This window comes from Atractosteus spatula, chromosome 10, assembly GCF_055471065.1.
Source record: "Atractosteus spatula isolate fAtrSpa1 chromosome 10, fAtrSpa1.hap1, whole genome shotgun sequence".
Classification (NCBI taxonomy): Eukaryota; Metazoa; Chordata; class Actinopteri; order Semionotiformes; family Lepisosteidae; genus Atractosteus; species Atractosteus spatula.
This window is the reverse complement of record NC_142715.1, coordinates 5,227,550-5,244,741: the sequence shown is the minus strand read 5'-3', so window position 1 is coordinate 5,244,741 and position 17,192 is coordinate 5,227,550.

Below are 17,192 nucleotides of genomic sequence, written 5' to 3'. Positions count from 1 at the left end.
GGAGTGAGCATGTCTCTCAATAATAATAAAACAGTGTGTGATCTCCGGTCCTAGCCAGAGGAAGAGACAGTGAGCCTGCCACTCAATAATAATAATACAGTGTGTGATCTCCTGTCCCAGGCAGGGGAACAGACAGTAAACCTGTCTCTCAATAATAATAATCCAGTTTGTGATCTCCTGTCCCAGCCTGAGGAACAGTGAGCTTGTCTCTCAATAATAATAATACATTGTGAGATCTCCTGTACTAGCCTGAGGAACAGACGGTGAACTTGTCTCTCAATAATAATAATACAGTGTGATCTACTGTAGCAGCCTGAGGAACAGTGAGCCTGTCACTCAATAATTATAATACAGTGTGTGACCTCCTGTCCCAGCCTGAGGAACAGTGAGCCTGTCTCTCAATATTAATAGAACAGTGTTTGATCTCCAGTCCCAGCCTGAGGAACAAACAGTGAGCCTCTCTCTCAATAATAATAATACAGTGTGTCATCCCCTGTCCCAGCCTGAGGAACAGTAACCTTGTCTCTCAATAATATTAATACAGTGTGTGATCTCCTATCCCAGCCTGAAGAACAGAGAGTGAGCCTGTCTCTCAGTAATAATAATACAGTGTGTCATCCCCTGTCCCAGCCTGAGGAACAGTAACCTTGTCTCTCAGTAATAATAATACAGTGTGTGATCTCCTGTCCCAGTCCAAAGGAAGAGACAGTGAGCCTGTCTCTCAATAATATTAATAAACTGTGTGATCTCCTGTCCAAGCCTGAGAAACAGACAATGAGCCTGTCTCTCAATAATAATACCGTGTGTGATCTTCTGTTTGAGTATGGGGAACAGAAAGTGAGCCTGTCTCTCAGTAATAATAATATAGTGTGTGATCCACTGTCACAGCCTGGGGAACAGTGAACCAGACTCTCAATAATAATAATACAGTGAGATCTCCTGTCCCAGCCAGAGGAACAGTGAGCCTGTCTCTCAATAATAAAAATACAGTTTGTGATCTCCTATCCCAGCCTGAGGAACAGACAGTGAGCCTGTCTCTCAATAATAATAATACAGTGTGAGACGTCCTGTCCCAGCCTGAGGAACAGACAGTAAACCTTTCTCTCAATAATAATAATCCAGTGTGTGATCTCCTGTCTTAGCCTGGGGAACACTGAGCCTGTCTCTCAATACTAATAATATATTGTGTGATTTCCTGCCCCAGCCAGTGGAACAGACAGAGAGCCTTTCTCTCAATAATAATAAAAATACAGTGTGTGATCTGTTGTCCCAGCCTGAGGAACAGACAGTGAGCCTGTCTCTCACAATAATACAGTGTGTCACCTCCTGTCCCAGCCTGAGGAACAGTGAGCCAGACTCTCAATAATCATAATACAGTTTGATCTACTGTCCCAGCCTCTGGAAGAGTGAGCCTATCTCTCAATAATAAAAATACAGTGTGTGATCTCCTATCCCAGCCAGGGGAACAGACAGTAAACCTGTCTCTCAATAATAATAATCCAATGTGGGATGTCCTGTCCCAGTCTGAGGAACAAACAGTGAGCATATGTCTCAATAGTAATAATACAGTGTGTGATCTCCTGTCCCATTCTGAGGAACAGACAGTGAGTCTGTCTCTAAATATTAATAATACAGAGTGTGATCTCTTGTCCCAGCCTAAGGAACAGACAGTGAGCCTGTCTCTCAATAATAATAATAATGCAGTGTGTGACCTCCTGTTACAGCATGAGGAAGAGACAGTTAGCCTGCCTCTCAATAATAATAATAATACAGTGTGTGACCTCCTGTCCCAGCCTGGGGAAAAGTGAGCCTGTGTCTCAATAATAATAATACAGTGTGTCATCCCCTGTCCCAGCCTGAGGAACAGTGACCTTGTCTCTCAATAATAATAATACAGTGTGTGACCTCCTATCCCAGCCTGAAGAACAGAGAGTGAGCCAGTCTCTCAGTAATAATAATACAGTGTGTGATCTCCTGTCCCAGTTCAAAGGAAGAGACAGTGAGCCTATCTCTCAATAATATTAATAAACTGCTTGATCTCCTGAACAAGCCTGAGAAACAGACAGTGAGACTCTCTCTCAATAATAATATTACAGAGTGTGATCTCCTGTCCCAGCATGAGGAACAGACAGTGAGCCTGTCTCTCAATAATAATACCGTGTGTGATCTTCTGTCTGAGTATGGGGAAAAGAAAGTGAGCCTGTCTCTCAGTAATAATAATATAGTGTGTGATCCACTGTCACAGCCTGGGGAACAGACAGTCAGCCCGTATCACAATAATAATAATCCAGTGTGTGATCTCCTGTCTTAGCCTGGGGAACACTGAGCCTGTCTCTCAATACTAATAATATATTGTGTGATTTCCTGCCCCAGCAAGAGGAACAAACAGTGAGCCTTTCTCTCAATAATAATAAAAAAACAGTGTGTGATCTGTTGTCCCAGCCTAAGGAACAGACAATGAGCCTTTCTCTCAATAATAATACAGTGTGTGATCTCCTGTCCCAGCCTGACGAACAGACAGTGAGCCTGCCATTCAATAATAATAATACAGTGTGTGATCTCCTATCCCAGCCTGAGGAACAGACAGTGAGCCTGTCTCTCAATAATAATAATACAGTGTGAGACCTCCTGTCCCAGCCTGAGGAACAAACAGTAAACCTGTCTCTCAATAATAATAATCCAGTGTGTGATCTCCTGTCTTAGCCTGAGGAACAGACAGTGATCCAGACTGTCAATAATAATAATCCAGTGTGGGATGACCTGTCCCAGTCTGAGGAGAAAACAGTGAGCATGTCTCTCAATAATAATAGACCAGTGTGTGATCTCCAATCCAAGCAAGAGGAACAGTGAGCCTGTCTCTCAATACTAATAATCCAATGTGTGATCTTCTGTTCTAACCTGGGGAACACTGAGTCTGTCTCTCAATACTAATAATACAGTGTGTGATCTCCTGTCCCAGCCTGGGAAACAGTGAGTCAGACTCTCAATAATTATAATACAGTGGGATCTACTGTCCCAGCCTGAGGAACTGTGAGCTTTTGAACTGGGAACTGTGAACTGGGAGGGGCTCCTTGAAAAAGTGAAAGGTCGTCTGGACCGCTGGCGCTGGCTGCTCCCCCAGATCTCCTACAGAGGCCGGGTTCAGATTGTCAACACCCTGGTGGCTTCGATGTTGTGGCATCGCTTGGTGTGTCTGGAGCCACCAGCCGGACTGGTCGAGGAGCTGCAGGCCACGCTCCTCCACTTCTTCTGGGACGGACTGCACTGGCTGCGTAGGGGCGTCCTCTATCTGCCCAGAGAGGAAGGAGGGCAAGGACTCATCGACATCCGGAGCCGGGTGGACGCCTTTCGCCTGCAGGCAGTGCAGAAACTGTTGTTCAGCCCGACCTCGCTGTCCTGGAGGGAGCTGACCTTCACCCTGCTGCGTCGAGCAGGACACCTCGGGCTCGACTGTGTGCTCTTCCTGATGGACACCAGCAGGGTTGACCTGTCTCCACTGCCGCCTTTCCAGCGCAGTCTCCTGGAGGCCTGGCGGCATCTGCGCGTGCAGAGGGAAGAGGAGCGGCCCAGTCTATACTGGACACTCAGAGAACCATTAATACACAATCTACGAATGGACATAGGACCGGGCCGCTCCTTGGACTTTACCAGCAGACTGGTCCACGCCAACATCACACAGCTCCACCACCTGCTGGACGTGGATCAGGGCTGCTGGCGCAGCGTGGATTGGGCATGTAACGCGCTGGGACTACACTCGCGGCGGTGTGTAGACAGGTTTCTCAGTCAGCTTCGCTCTGCTCTGCCTCTCCAGGAGATGCTGCTGATCCAGGGTCTGTTTGAGGATCATCGCATTCCAACCACACAGCCTCCTTTCCCTGGTCTGCTAGTGTCTCCTGTACTCAGTCCCGGACCGACGGGATCTCTCCTTGAGCCCCTTGCCTCAGAGGAGAGGTCTCTAGCTGGTGTTGGGGGGAAATGTCTGTACAGACTAGTTGTAACATCTAGGCACCAGGCCCAGCTGTCCGCGCTCCCTGACACTCCCTGGAGGGCTCGTCTGGGAGTGCCGGATGACGTCCGGCCTGCCTGGGGTAGCCTCTACAGATTTCCCCTCAACAAGAGGGCTGGTGATCTGCAATGGAGGGTCCTGCACACCATCCTGGGGGTCAACTCGTTTGTGTCGGTTCTGGACCCGGCGGTGTCTGACGCCTGTCCCTTCTGCGCTCAGAGGGAGACGGTGTTCCACTGCTACAGCGCCTGCCCCCGTCTGTCGCCCATGTTTGTCGTACTGATCCGGCTCTTCACCAACCTTGGCCTGGCCTTCAACAATGTTATTTTCGTGTTTGGGGTAGGTCATACAAAAAAACGGAAAACTCAGACCCTCCTCGCTAATTTTCTGCTGGGCCAGGCCAAACTCACCATCTACAGGACTCGGAAAAATAAGATCTCTGGTTCCGGGTCTGTAGACTTGGTAAGGATGTTCGAAGGGTTGGTGAAGAGCAGGATATCGTTAGAATTTTTGTTTTACAAATCGCATAATGACCTCAGAACATTTGAAAAGTTTTGGTGTTTTGGAAATATCCTGTGCAAGATCATAAATAATGAAAGAGTTTTATTCCAATTATGATTTTTTTTTCCCTCTTAATTCTTAAAATGGAGTTTTAAGACCCTTGATTAATACTATTGTTTTATTTTCTGTCAATAAAGTTTGATTGAACTCTCTCAATAATAATAATAATACAATGTGTGACCTCCTGCCCCAGCCTGAGGAACAGACTTTGAGAATGTACCTCAACAATAATATGAATAAACTGTGTGATCTCCTGTCCAGCCTGAGGAACAGACAGTGAGCCTGTCTCTCAATAATAATAATACAGTGTGAGACCTCCTGTCCCAGCCTGAGGAACAGACAGTGAGCCTGTCTCTCAATAATAATAATACAGTGTGTGATCTCCTATACTAGCTTGAGGAACAGACAGCTAGCCTTTCTCTCAATAATAATAATACAGTGTGTGACCTCCTGTCCCAGCTTGGGGAACAGTGAGCCAGACTCTCAATAATCATAATAGAGTGTGATCTACTGTCCCAACCTGAGGAACAGTGAGTTTACCTGTCAATAATAATAATACAGTGTGATCTCTTGTCCCAGCCTGAGGAACAGACAGTGAACCTGTTTCTCAATAATAATAATACAGTGTGTGACCTCCTGTTCCAGCCTGAGGAAGAGACAGTGAACCTGCATCTCAATAATAATACAGTGCGTGACCTCCTGTCCCAGCCTGAGGAAGAGACAGTGAACCTCTCTTTCAGTAATAATAATACAGTGTGTGATCTCCTGTCCCAGCCAGAGGAACAGACAGTGAGCCTGTCTCTCAATAATAATAATACAGTGTGATGTCTCCTGTCCCAACCTGAGGAACAGACAGGAGTGAGCCAGTCTCTCAATAATTATATAGCAAATTATGATCTCCTGTAACAGCCTAAGGAACAGTCAGGAAAGAGAAGGTCTCTCAATAATAATAATACAGTGTGTGATCTCCTGTCCCAGTCTGAGGAACAGACAGTGAGCCTGTTTCTCTATAATAATAATGCAGTGTGTGACTTCCTGTCTCAGCCTGAGGAACAGACAGTGAGCCTGTCTCTCAATTATAATAATACAGTGTGGGACCTCCTGTCCCAGCCTGAGGAACAGACATTGAGCCCGTCTCTCAATAATAATAATACAGTGTGTGATCTCCTGTCCCAACCTGAGGAACAGACAGGAGTGAGGCAGTCTCTCAATAATAATAAAGCAGATTATGATCTGCTGTCCCAGCCTAAGGAACAATCAGGAAAGATCAGGTCTCTCGATAATAATAATACAGTGTGTGATCTCCTATCCCAGCCTGAGGAAAAGACAGTGAGCCTGTCTCTCAATAATAATAATACAGTGTGTGATCTCCTGTCCCAGCCTGGGGAACAGTGAGCCAGACTCTCAATAATAATAATAATTCAGTGTGATCTACTGTCCCAGCCTGAGGAACAGACAGTGAGCCTATCTCTCAATAATAATACAGTGTGTGAACACCTGTCCCAGCCTGGGGAACAGACAGTGAGCCTGTCTCTCAATACTAATAATATAGTGTGTGATCTCCTGTCCCAGCCTGAGGAACAGACAGTGAACCTGTCTCTCAATAATAATAATAATACAATGTGTGACCTCCTGACCCAGCCTGAGGAACAGAGTTTGAGAATGTCTCTCAACAATAATATGAATAAACTGTGTGATCTCTTGTCCAGCCTGAGGAACAGACAGTGAGCCTGTCTCTCAATAATAATAATATAGTGTGTGACCTCCTGTCCCAGCCTGAGGAACAGTGAGCCTGTCTCTTAATTATAATAATACAGTGTGTGATCTCCTGTCCCAGCCTGAGGAACAGACATTGAGCCCGTCTCTCAATAATAATAATACAGTGTGTGATCTCCTGTCCCAACCTGAGGAACAGACAGGAGTGAGGCAGTCTCTCAATAATAATAAAGCAGATTATGATCTGCTGTCCCAGCCTAAGGAACAATCAGGAAAGAACAGGTCTCTCGATAATAATAATACAGTGTGTGATCTCCAATCCCAGCCTGAGGAACAGACAGTGAGCCTATCTCTCATTAATAATAATACAGTGTGTGACCTCCTGTCCCAGACTGAGGAAAAGACAGTGAGTCTGTCTCTAAATAATAATAATACAACGTGGGATCTCCTGTCCCAGCCTGGGGAACAGACAGTGAGTTTGTCTCTCAATAATAATAATACAGTGTGTGATCTCCTGTCCCAGCCTGGGGAACAGTGAGCCAGACTCTCAGTAATAATAATACTGTGTGATCTACTGTCCCAGCCTGAGAAACAGACAGTGAGCCTGTCTCTCAATAATAATACAGTGTGTGACCACCTGTCCCAGCCTGGGGAACAGACAGTGAGCCTGTCTCTCAATAATAATATTATAGGGTGTGACCTCCTGCCCCAGCCAGAGGAACAGACTTTGAGCATGTCTCTCAACAATAATATGAATAAACTGTGTGATCTCCTTTCCAGCCTGAGGAACAGACAGTGAGCCTGTCTCTCAATAATAATATTATAGTGTGTGACCTCCTGCCCCAGCCAGTGGAACAGACTTTGAGCATGTCTCTCAACAATAATATGAATAAACTGTGTGATCTCCTTTCCAGCCTGAGGAACAGACAGTGAGCCTGTCTCTCAATAATAATAATACAGTGTGATCTCCTGTCCCAGCCTAAGGAACAGACAGTGAGCCTGTCTCTCAATAATAATAATACAGTGTGTGATCTCCTATACTAGCCTGAGGAACAGACAGCTAGCCTTTCTCTCAATAATAATAATACAGTGTTTGACCTCCTGTCCCAGCTTGGGGAACAGTGAGCCAGACTCACAATAATCATAATAGAGTGTGATCTACTGTCCCAAGCTGAGGAACAGTGAGTTTATCTGTCAATAATAATAATACAGTATGATCTCCTGTCCCAGCCTGAGGAAGAGACAGTGAACCTGTCTCTCAATAATAATAATACAGTGTGTGACCTCCTGTCCCAGCCTGAGGAAGAGACAGTGAACCTCTCTTTCAGTAATAATAATACAGTGTTTGATCTCCTGTCCCAGCCCAAAAGAAGAGACAGTGAGCCTATCTCTCAATAATAATAATACAGTGTGTGATCTCCTGTCCCAGCCTGAGAAACAGACAGTGAGCCTGTCTCTCAATAATATTAATACAGTGTGTGACATCCTGTCCCAGCCTGAGGAACAGACAGTGAGCCTGTCTCTCAATAATAATAATACAGTGTGAGATATCCTGTCCCAACCTGAGGAACAGACAGTGAGCCCGTCTCTCAATAATAATAATACAGTGTGTGACCTCCTGTCCCAGCCTGAGGAAGAGACAGTGAACCTCTCTTTCAGTAGTAATAATACAGTGTTTGATCTCCTGTCCCAGCCCAAAAGATGAGACAGTGAGCCTATCTCTCAATAATAATTATACAGTGTGTGATCTCCTGTCCCAGCCTGAGGAACAGACAGTGAGCCTGTCTCTCAATTATAATAATACAGTGTGGGACCTCCTGTCCCAGCCTGAGGAACAGACAGTGAGCGTCTCACTCATTAATAATACGGTGTGTGATCTGTCCCAGTCTGGGGAATTCAAAGTGAGCCTGTCTCTCAGTAAAAATAATATAGTGTGTGATCCACTGTCCCAGCCTGAGGAACAGACAGTCAGCCCGTCTCTCAATAAAAATAATACAGTGTGTGATCTCCTGTCCCAACCTGAGGAACAGACAGGAGTGAGTTAGTCTCTCAATAATAATAAAGCAGATTATGATCTGCTGTCCCAGCCTAAGGAACAATCAGGAAAGAACAGGTCTCTCGATAATAATAATAAATGTGAGATCTCATATCCCAGCCTGAGGAACAGAGAGTGAGCCTGTCTCTTAATAATAATAATACAGTGTGATCTACTGTCCCAGCCTGAGGAACAGACATCGAGCCTGTCTATCAATAAAAATAATACAGTGTGTGATCTCCTGCCCCAGCCAGAGGAACAGACAGTGAGCCTGTCTCTCAATAATAATAATAATACAGTGTGTGATCTGTTGTCCCAGCCTGAGGAACAGACATTGACCCTGTCTCTCAATAATAATAATACAGTGTGTGACCTTCTGTCCCAGCCTGTGGAACAGTGAACCAGACTCTCAATAAAAATACAGTTAGTGATCTCCTATCCCAGCCTGAGGAACAGACAGTGAGCCTGTCTCTCAATAATACTGTAATATTACAGTGTGATACCTCCTGTCCCAGCCTGAGGAACAGACAGTAAACTTGTCTCTCAATAATAAAAATCCAGTGTGTGATCGCCAGTCTTAGTCTGGGGAACACTGAGCCTGTCTCTCAATACTAATAATATATTGTGTGATTTCCTGCCACAGCTAGAGAACACACAGTGAGCCTGTCTCTCAATAATAATAATAATAATAATAATAATAATAATAATAATAATAATAATACAGTGTGTGACCTCCTCTCCCAGCCTGGGAAACAGTGAGTCAGACTCTCAATAATTATAATACAGTGTGATCTACTGTCCCAGCCTGAGGAACAGTGAGCCTGTCTCTCAATAATAATAATACAGTATGTCATCTCCTGTCCCAGCCTGAGGAACAGTGAGCTTGTCTCTCAATAATAATAATACATCTTGTGATCTCCTGTACTAGCCTAGTAAACACTGAGCTTGTCTCTCAATAATAATAGTACAGGGTGTGATCTCCTGTCCCAGCCTGGGGAACAGTGAGCTAGACCATCAATAATAATAATACAATGTGATCTACTGTCTCAGCCTGAGGAACAGTGAGCCTGTCTCTCAATAATAATAATACAGTGTGTCATCCCCTGTCCCAGCCTGAGGAACAGTGAGCCTGTCTCTCAATAATAATAATACAGTGTGTGATCCCCTGTCCCAGCCAGAGGAACAGAGAGTGACCCTCTCTCTCAGTGCAGTGTTCATGTACTGGAGTGTCCAGTCAGTGTGTCTGTATTCACCCCTCTCTCTCTCTCTGTGTGTTTCTCGCGAGACTGAGTGAGTGAGTGGGCGGAGCTTCGGTGGGTTTGATCGTGTGGCGGTGTTTTCTTCACTGGGTTTGTGTTTTTCTGTCTTTTTTGGGGAAAAGCGGGGTTTATTTTCTCTTCATGGCCGGTTCTGGAGGCTCTGATCCTCCAGACCTCTCCTTTGAGAAACTAACTCGACGCCATGGTGTGAAAATCTCCCCTGCGGAGTTCTGTCCGCTTGAGAGGTGCGTTCTTGCGGTCGCGAGAGAGCAGGTAGTGACACCGACAGGGGAAAACGCGTCTCAAGCGCCAGCGAAAACTGTAGACACGGTGTGGGGAGGAAACGAATTATCATCTGAAAAAATAGATGATGGTTTTAAGACGCCGCGGAGAAAGCGCACGAAAAAATCTGTCCTCTCCGCGACGCGCCATCTGAAGAGGGGCTCGGGTGCGAATGACTTCAGCGATCAGGAGAGATGGCGCCTGAAGAGCCTATTAGGAAAGATCAGGGCAGGACCGCGGAACACACCTCAGCACGAATGAGTCCTGTCCCTCACGTCACATCACTATCCGTCTGCGTGCTACATGTCTGTTCGTGTTTTATGTTTTTTCTTTTTTTCTTTTCCGCAAACATGGGCGACATTAGGATAGGGAGTTTGAACACCAATGGGTGCAGGAGGGCTTTGAAGCGAGCTGCGGTGTTGGAGATTATCAAAGAAAAGAACCTGCAGGTGACTTTCCTGCAGGAGACCCACACCGACAGCTCCAACATCGTCGCCTGGCAGCGGGAGTGGCAGGGGGACATCGTGTACAGTCACGGGTCCCCTGTGAGCGCGGGGGTCGCGGTGCTGTTCTCTGTGGGGTTCAAGCCCCTCTCCATCGCCGTCCAGGAGGTGGTGAAGGGTCGCCTGCTACTCGTGCGAGTAGTTGTCGGGAAGAAAACCTTTGTTTTTATTAACGTTTACGCACCCACCGACGGCGGGGAGAGGGTCACCCTCTTCAGGGAGCTTGAGACTGCACTGGCGACCTGCCAGCCTGAAGACCTGGTCTTCCTGGGGGGGGATTTCAACTGCACAGAGAGCAGCACACTGGACAGGAATCACGCAGAGCCACATGGCCCATCGGCCAGGGAGCTGCGCAGGATCCTCGTCAAGTCTGACCTCACTGACATCTGGAGGAGATGTCATGGGGACACGAGGCAGTACACCTGGGCCCAGGTCAGGGGGAATACCCTCTCTCTGGCCAGGCTAGAACGACTTTACTGCCGTAAACATCATTAAAGCATCGTCAAGCAGTGCTCCATCTGCCCAGTGGGCCTGTCGGACCACTGTCTCACAGTCGCTGTGCCATCAGTGAGGTCCCGCAGTGCCTACTGGCACTTTAATACCCAGCTGCTTGACGATGCTCACTTCTGTGACTGCCTCGTGTTCTTCTGGCAGCAGTGGAGGAGTCAGAAAGCCCACTTTGTCTCCCTGAGGCAGTGGTGGGATATTGGTAAGGTGCAGATTCGCCAGTTCTGCCAGCAGTACACTGGAAGTGTCACGAGAGGTATCCGTGAGTCCATGAAAGCTCTGGAGAGAGACATTCTGGAGCTCCACCAGGCTCTGGAGTGTCGTGCAGACAGGAGGCTAATTGATGACCTCCACACCCAAAAAGAATCACTCATTGGCCTTCTGGACACAAAAGTACAAGGAGCTCTAATAAATTCTAGGGTTCAGAGTGCATCACAGGTAGACGCCCCGACTCGCTATTTCTTCAGCCTAGAGAAGAAACCGGGCAAGAGCCGGCAGATCCACTGCCTGCGCTCGGAGACAGGGCAGGAGCTGCACGAGGCCGGGCAGATCCAGGAGAGGACCGTGCAGTTCTACAAAGCGCTCTTCTCCAGCGAGGCTAGTGAGGACTCGGTCCGCACACGCAGGTTCCTTGAAGACCTTCCACAGGTCCCCGAAGAGGAGAGGGCAGGGCTGGAGAGGCCTCTCTCCCTGGAGGAGCTCTCCACCGCACTCAGTGGCTTGAGCAATGGCAAGACCCCTGGCCTCGATGGCCTGCCAGCCGAATTCTATCGTGCTTTCTGGGCTGTCCTGGGTCCTGACCTGCTCGATGTATATTTGGAAAGTCTGGAGCAGGGGGACCTGCCACTGAGTTGCAGGAGAGCTGTTGTCACCCTGCTGCCCAAGAAAGGGGACCTGTGTGACATTAAGAACTGGAGACCTGTTGCCCTGCTGTGTGTGGATTATAAAATCCTGTCCAAGGCTCTGGCCAACAGGCTGAAGGTGGTGCTGGGGTCTGTGGTGCACTCCAACCAATCGTACTGCATGCCCAGAAGGTCAATCTTTGATAACATTTTTCTGATTCGAGATGTTTTGGCCACCTCCAGACTATTGGATTTAGACACTGGTCTCATTTCGTTAGACCAGGAAAAGGCCTTCGATAGGGTTGAACATCAGTATTTGTGGAGGACCATGAGGTCCTTCGGGTTCAGCCCCGTCTTTGTTGCCATGATTCAGGTGCTGTACAGTGACATCTTCAGTGTGCTAAAGGTCAACGGAGGGCTGAGTGTTCCGTTTCCAGTGCGGAGGGGAGTCAGGCAGGGCTGTGCACTCTCAGGAATGCTCTACTCCCTTGCCATCGAGCCTCTGCTACATCAGCTGCGCCGGGTCATCAAGGGGCTGTCCATCCCGGGCTGCCCCGATTCCACTGTCAAGATCTCGGCGTACGCTGATGACATCATGGTTGTGGTCAGTGGAGAACAGGATGTCAGGGCGCTACAGACAACTTTGAGTGATTTCCAACGGCTATCATCAGCCAAAGTAAACTGGGCCAAGAGTAGCACCCTACTCCTGGGGGAGTGGAGCGAGATGGGTCCCCCAGTCTTGCCAGAGAGGCTCAGCTGGACCAGAGGGGGACTCAAATACCTGGGGGTGCACCTGGGCGATGAGGCCAGCGTGAAAAAGAACTGGGAGGGGCTCCTTGAAAAAGTGAAAGGTCGTCTGGACCGCTGGCGCTGGCTGCTCCCCCAGATCTCCTACAGAGGCCGGGTTCTGATTGTCAACACCCTGGTGGCTTCGATGTTGTGGCATCGCTTGGTGTGTCTGGAGCCACCAGCCGGACTGGTCGAGGAGCTGCAGGCCACGCTCCTCGACTTCTTCTGGGACGGACTGCACTGGCTGCGGAGGGGCGTCCTCTATCTGCCCAGAGAGGACGGAGGGCAAGGACTCATCGACATCCGGAGCCGGGTGGACGCCTTTCGCCTGCAGGCAGTGCAGAAGCTGCTGTTCGGCCCGGCCTCGCTGTCCTGGAGGGAGCTGACCTTCACCCTGCTGCGTCGAGCAGGACACCTCGGGCTCGACTGTGTGCTCTTCTTGATGGACACCAGCAGGGTTGACCTGTCTCCATTGCCGCCTTTCCAGCGCAGTCTCCTGGAGGCCTGGCGGCATCTGCACGTGCAGAAGGAAGAGGAGCGGCCCAGTCTATACTGGACACTCAGAGAACCTTTAATACACAATCTACGAATGGACATAGGACCGGGCCGCTCCTTGGACTTTACCAGCAGACTGGTCCACGCCAACATCACACAGCTCCACCACCTGCTGGACGTGGATCAGGGCTGCTGGCGCAGCGTGGATTGGGCATGTGACGCGCTGGGACTACACTCGCGGCGGTGTGTAGACAGGTTTCTCAGTCAGCTTCGCTCTGCTCTGCCTCTCGAGGAGATGCTGCTGATCCAGGGTCTGTTTGAGGATCATCGCATTCAAAACCACACAGCCTCCTTTCCCTGGTCTGCTAGTGTCTCCTGCGCTCAGTCCCGGACCGACGGGATCTCTCCTTGAGCCCCTTGCCTCAGAGGAGAGGTCTCTAGCTGGTGTTGGGGGGAAATGTCTGTACAGACTAGTCGTAACATCTAGGCACCAGGCCCAGCTGTCCGCGCTCCCTGACACTCCCTGGAGGGCTCGGCTGGGAGTGCCGGATGACGTCCGGCCTGCCTGGGGTAGCCTCTACAGATTTCCCCTCAACAAGAGGGCTGGTGATCTGCAATGGAGGGTCCTGCACACCATCCTGGGGGTCAACCCGTTTGTGTCGGTTCTGGACCCGGCGGTGTCTGACGTCTGTCCCTTCTGCGCTCAGAGGGAGACGGTGTTCCACTGCTACAGCGCCTGCCCCCGCCTGTCGCCCATGTTTGCCGTACTGATCCGGCTCTTCACCAACCTTGGCCTGGCCTTCAACAATGTTATTTTCGTGTTTGGGGTAGGTCATACAAAAAAACGGAAAACTCAGACCCTCCTCGCTAATTTTCTGCTGGGCCAGGCCAAACTCACAATCTACAGGACTCGGAAAAATAAGATCTCTGGTTCCGAGTCTGTAGACTTGGTGAGGATGTTCGAAGGGTTGGTGAAGAGCAGGATATCGTTAGAATTTTTGTTTTACAAATCGCATAATAACCTCAGAACATTTGAAAAGTTTTGGTGTTTTAGAAATATCCTGTGCAGGATCATAAATAATGAAAGAGTTTTATTCCAATTATGATTTTTTTTTTCCCTCTTAATTCTTAAAATGGAGTTTTAAGACCCTTGATTAATACTTTTGTTTTTTTTCTGTCAATAAAGTTTGATAGAAAAAAAAAAATAAACATACAGTGTGTGATCTCCTGTACCAGCCTGAGGAACAGACAGTGAGACTCTCTCTCAATAATAATAATAATAATAATAGAGTGTGTGACCTCCTCCCCCAGCCATAGGAAGAGACAGTGACCCTGCCACTCAATAATAATAATACAGTGTGTGATCTCCTGTCCCAGCCAGGGGAACAGACAGTAAACCTGTCTCTAAATAATAATAATCGAGTGTGTGATCTCCTGTCATAGCCTGAGGAACAGTGAGCTTGTCTCTCAATAATAATAATACAGTGTGACCTCCTGTCCCAGCCTGAGGAAGAGACAGTGAGCCTGTAACTCAATAATAATAATACAGTGTGTGATCTCCTATCCCAGCCAGGGGAACAGACAGTAAACCTGTCTCTCAATAATAATATCTAGTGTGGGATGTCCTGTCCCAGTTTGAGGAACAAACAGTGAGCATGTCTCATAATTATAATAGACCCGTGTGTGATCTCCAGTCCAAGCCAGTAGAACAGTGAGCCTGTCTCTCAATACTAATAATACAGTGTCTGATTTCTTGTCCAGGCCTGAGGAACAAACTGTGAGCCTGATTCTCAATAGTAATAATACAGTGTGTGATATCCTGCCCCAGCCTGAGGAACAGACAGTGAGCCTGTCTCTCAATAATAATAATACAGTGTGTGATTTCCTTTCCCAACCTGAGGAACTGACAGTGAGCCTGTTTCTCAATAATAATAATACAGTGTGTGATCTCCTGTCCCAGCCTGAGGAACAGTGAGCCTGTCTCTCAAATATAATAATATAGTGTGTGATCTCCTTTCTTAGCCTGAGGAACAGACAGTGAGCCTGTATCTCTATAATAATAACCAAGTGTGGGATCGCCTGCCGTAGTCTGAAGAACAAACAGTGAGCCTGTCTCTCAAAATTATTAGAACAGTGAGTGACCTCCTGTGCCAGCCTGAGGAAGAGACAGTTAGCCTGCCTCTCAATAATAATAATTCAGTGTGTGATCTCCAATCCAGGCCAGAGGAACAGTGAGCCTGTCTCTCAGTACTAATAATCCAGTGTGTGATCTCCTGTCCCAGCCTGGGGAACACTCATTCTGTCTCTCAATACTGATAATACAGTGTCATCTCCTGTCCCAGCTTGAGGAACAGTGAGCTTGTCTCTCAATATTAATAATACATTGTGAGATCTCCTGTACTAGCCTGGTAAACACTGAGCCTGTCTCTCAATAATAATAGTACAGTGTGTGATCTCCTGTCCAAGCCTGAGGAACAGACAGTGAACCTGTCTCTCAATAATAATAATAGAGAGTGTGATCTCCTGTCCCAGCCTGAGGAACAGACAGTGAGCCAGTCTCTCAATAATAATACCGCGTGTGATCTTCTGTCTGAGTATGGGGAACAGAAAGTGAGCCTGTCTCTCAGTAATAATAATATAGTTTGTGATCCACTGTCACAGCCTGGGGAACAGACAGTCAGTCCGTCTCTCAATAATAATAATACAGTGTGAAACCTCCTGTCCCAGCCTGAGGAACAGACAGTAAACCTGTCTCACAATAATAATAATCCAGTGTGTGATCTCCTGTCTTAGCCTGGGGAACACTGAGCCTGTCTCTCAATACTAATAATATAGTGTGTGATTTCCTGCCCAAGCTAGAGGAACAGACAGTGAGTCTGTCTCTCAATAACAATAATAATACAGTGTGTGATCTGTTGTCCCAGCCTGAGGAAAAGACCTCCTGTCCCAGCTTGGGGAACAGTAAGCCAGACTCTCAACAATTATAATACAGTGTGATCTACTGTCCCAGCCTAAGGAACAGTGAGCTTGTCTCTCAATAATATTAATATAGTATGATCTCCTGTCCCAGCCTGAGGAACAGTGAGCCTGTCTCTCAATAATAATAATACAATGTGTCATCTCCTTTCCCAGCCTGAGGAACAGTGAGCTTGTCTCTTAATAATAATAATACAGTGTGATCTCCTGTACCAGCCTGAGGAACAGGTAGCCTGTTTCTCAATAATAATAATACAGTGTGTGATCTCCTGTCTTAGCCTGAGGAACAGACAGTGAACCTGTCTCTCAATAATAATAACCTTGTGTGGAATGTCCTGTCCCAGTCTGAGGAACAAACAGTGAGCATGTCTCTCAATAATAAAAAATACAGTGTGTGATCTCCTGTCCCAACCTGAGAAACAGACAGTGAGCCTGTCTCTCAATAATAATAATACAGTGTGTGATCTCATGTCCCAGCCAGGGGAACAGACAGTAAACTTGTTTCTCAATAGTAGTAATCCAGTGTGTGATCTCCTATCTTTGCCTGAGGAACAGACAGTGATCCTGTCTCTCAATAATGATAATCCAGTATGGGATGTCCTGTCCCAGTCTGAGGAACAAAGAGTGAGCATGTCTCTCAATAATAACAGACCCGTGTGTGATCTCAGGTCCAAGCCAGAGAAACAGTGAGCCTGTCTCTCAATACTAATAATACAGTCTGTGATCTCCTGTCCCAGCCTGGGGAACACTGAGTCTGTCTCTCAATACTAATAATACAGCGTGTGATATCCTACCCCAGCCTGAGTAACAGTCAGTAAGCCTGTCGCTCAATAATAATAATACAGTGTGTGATTTCTTGTCCAGGCCTGACGAACAGACTGTGAGCCTGTTTCTCAATAATAATAATACAGTGTGTGATCTCCTTTCTTAGCCTGGAGAACAGTGAGTTCATCTGTCAATAATAATAATACAGTGTGATCTCATGTCCAAGCCTGAAAACAGTGAGCTTGTCTCTCAATTAAAATAATACAGTGTGATCTCCTGTCCCATTCTGAGGAACAGACAGTGAGTCTGACTCTCAATACTAATAATACAGTTTGTGATCTCCTGTCCCAGCATGAGGAACAGACAGTGAGCCTGTCTCTCAATAATAATAATACAGTGTGTGACCTCCTGTCCCAGCCTGGAGAACAGTGAGTTCATCTGTCAATAATAATAATA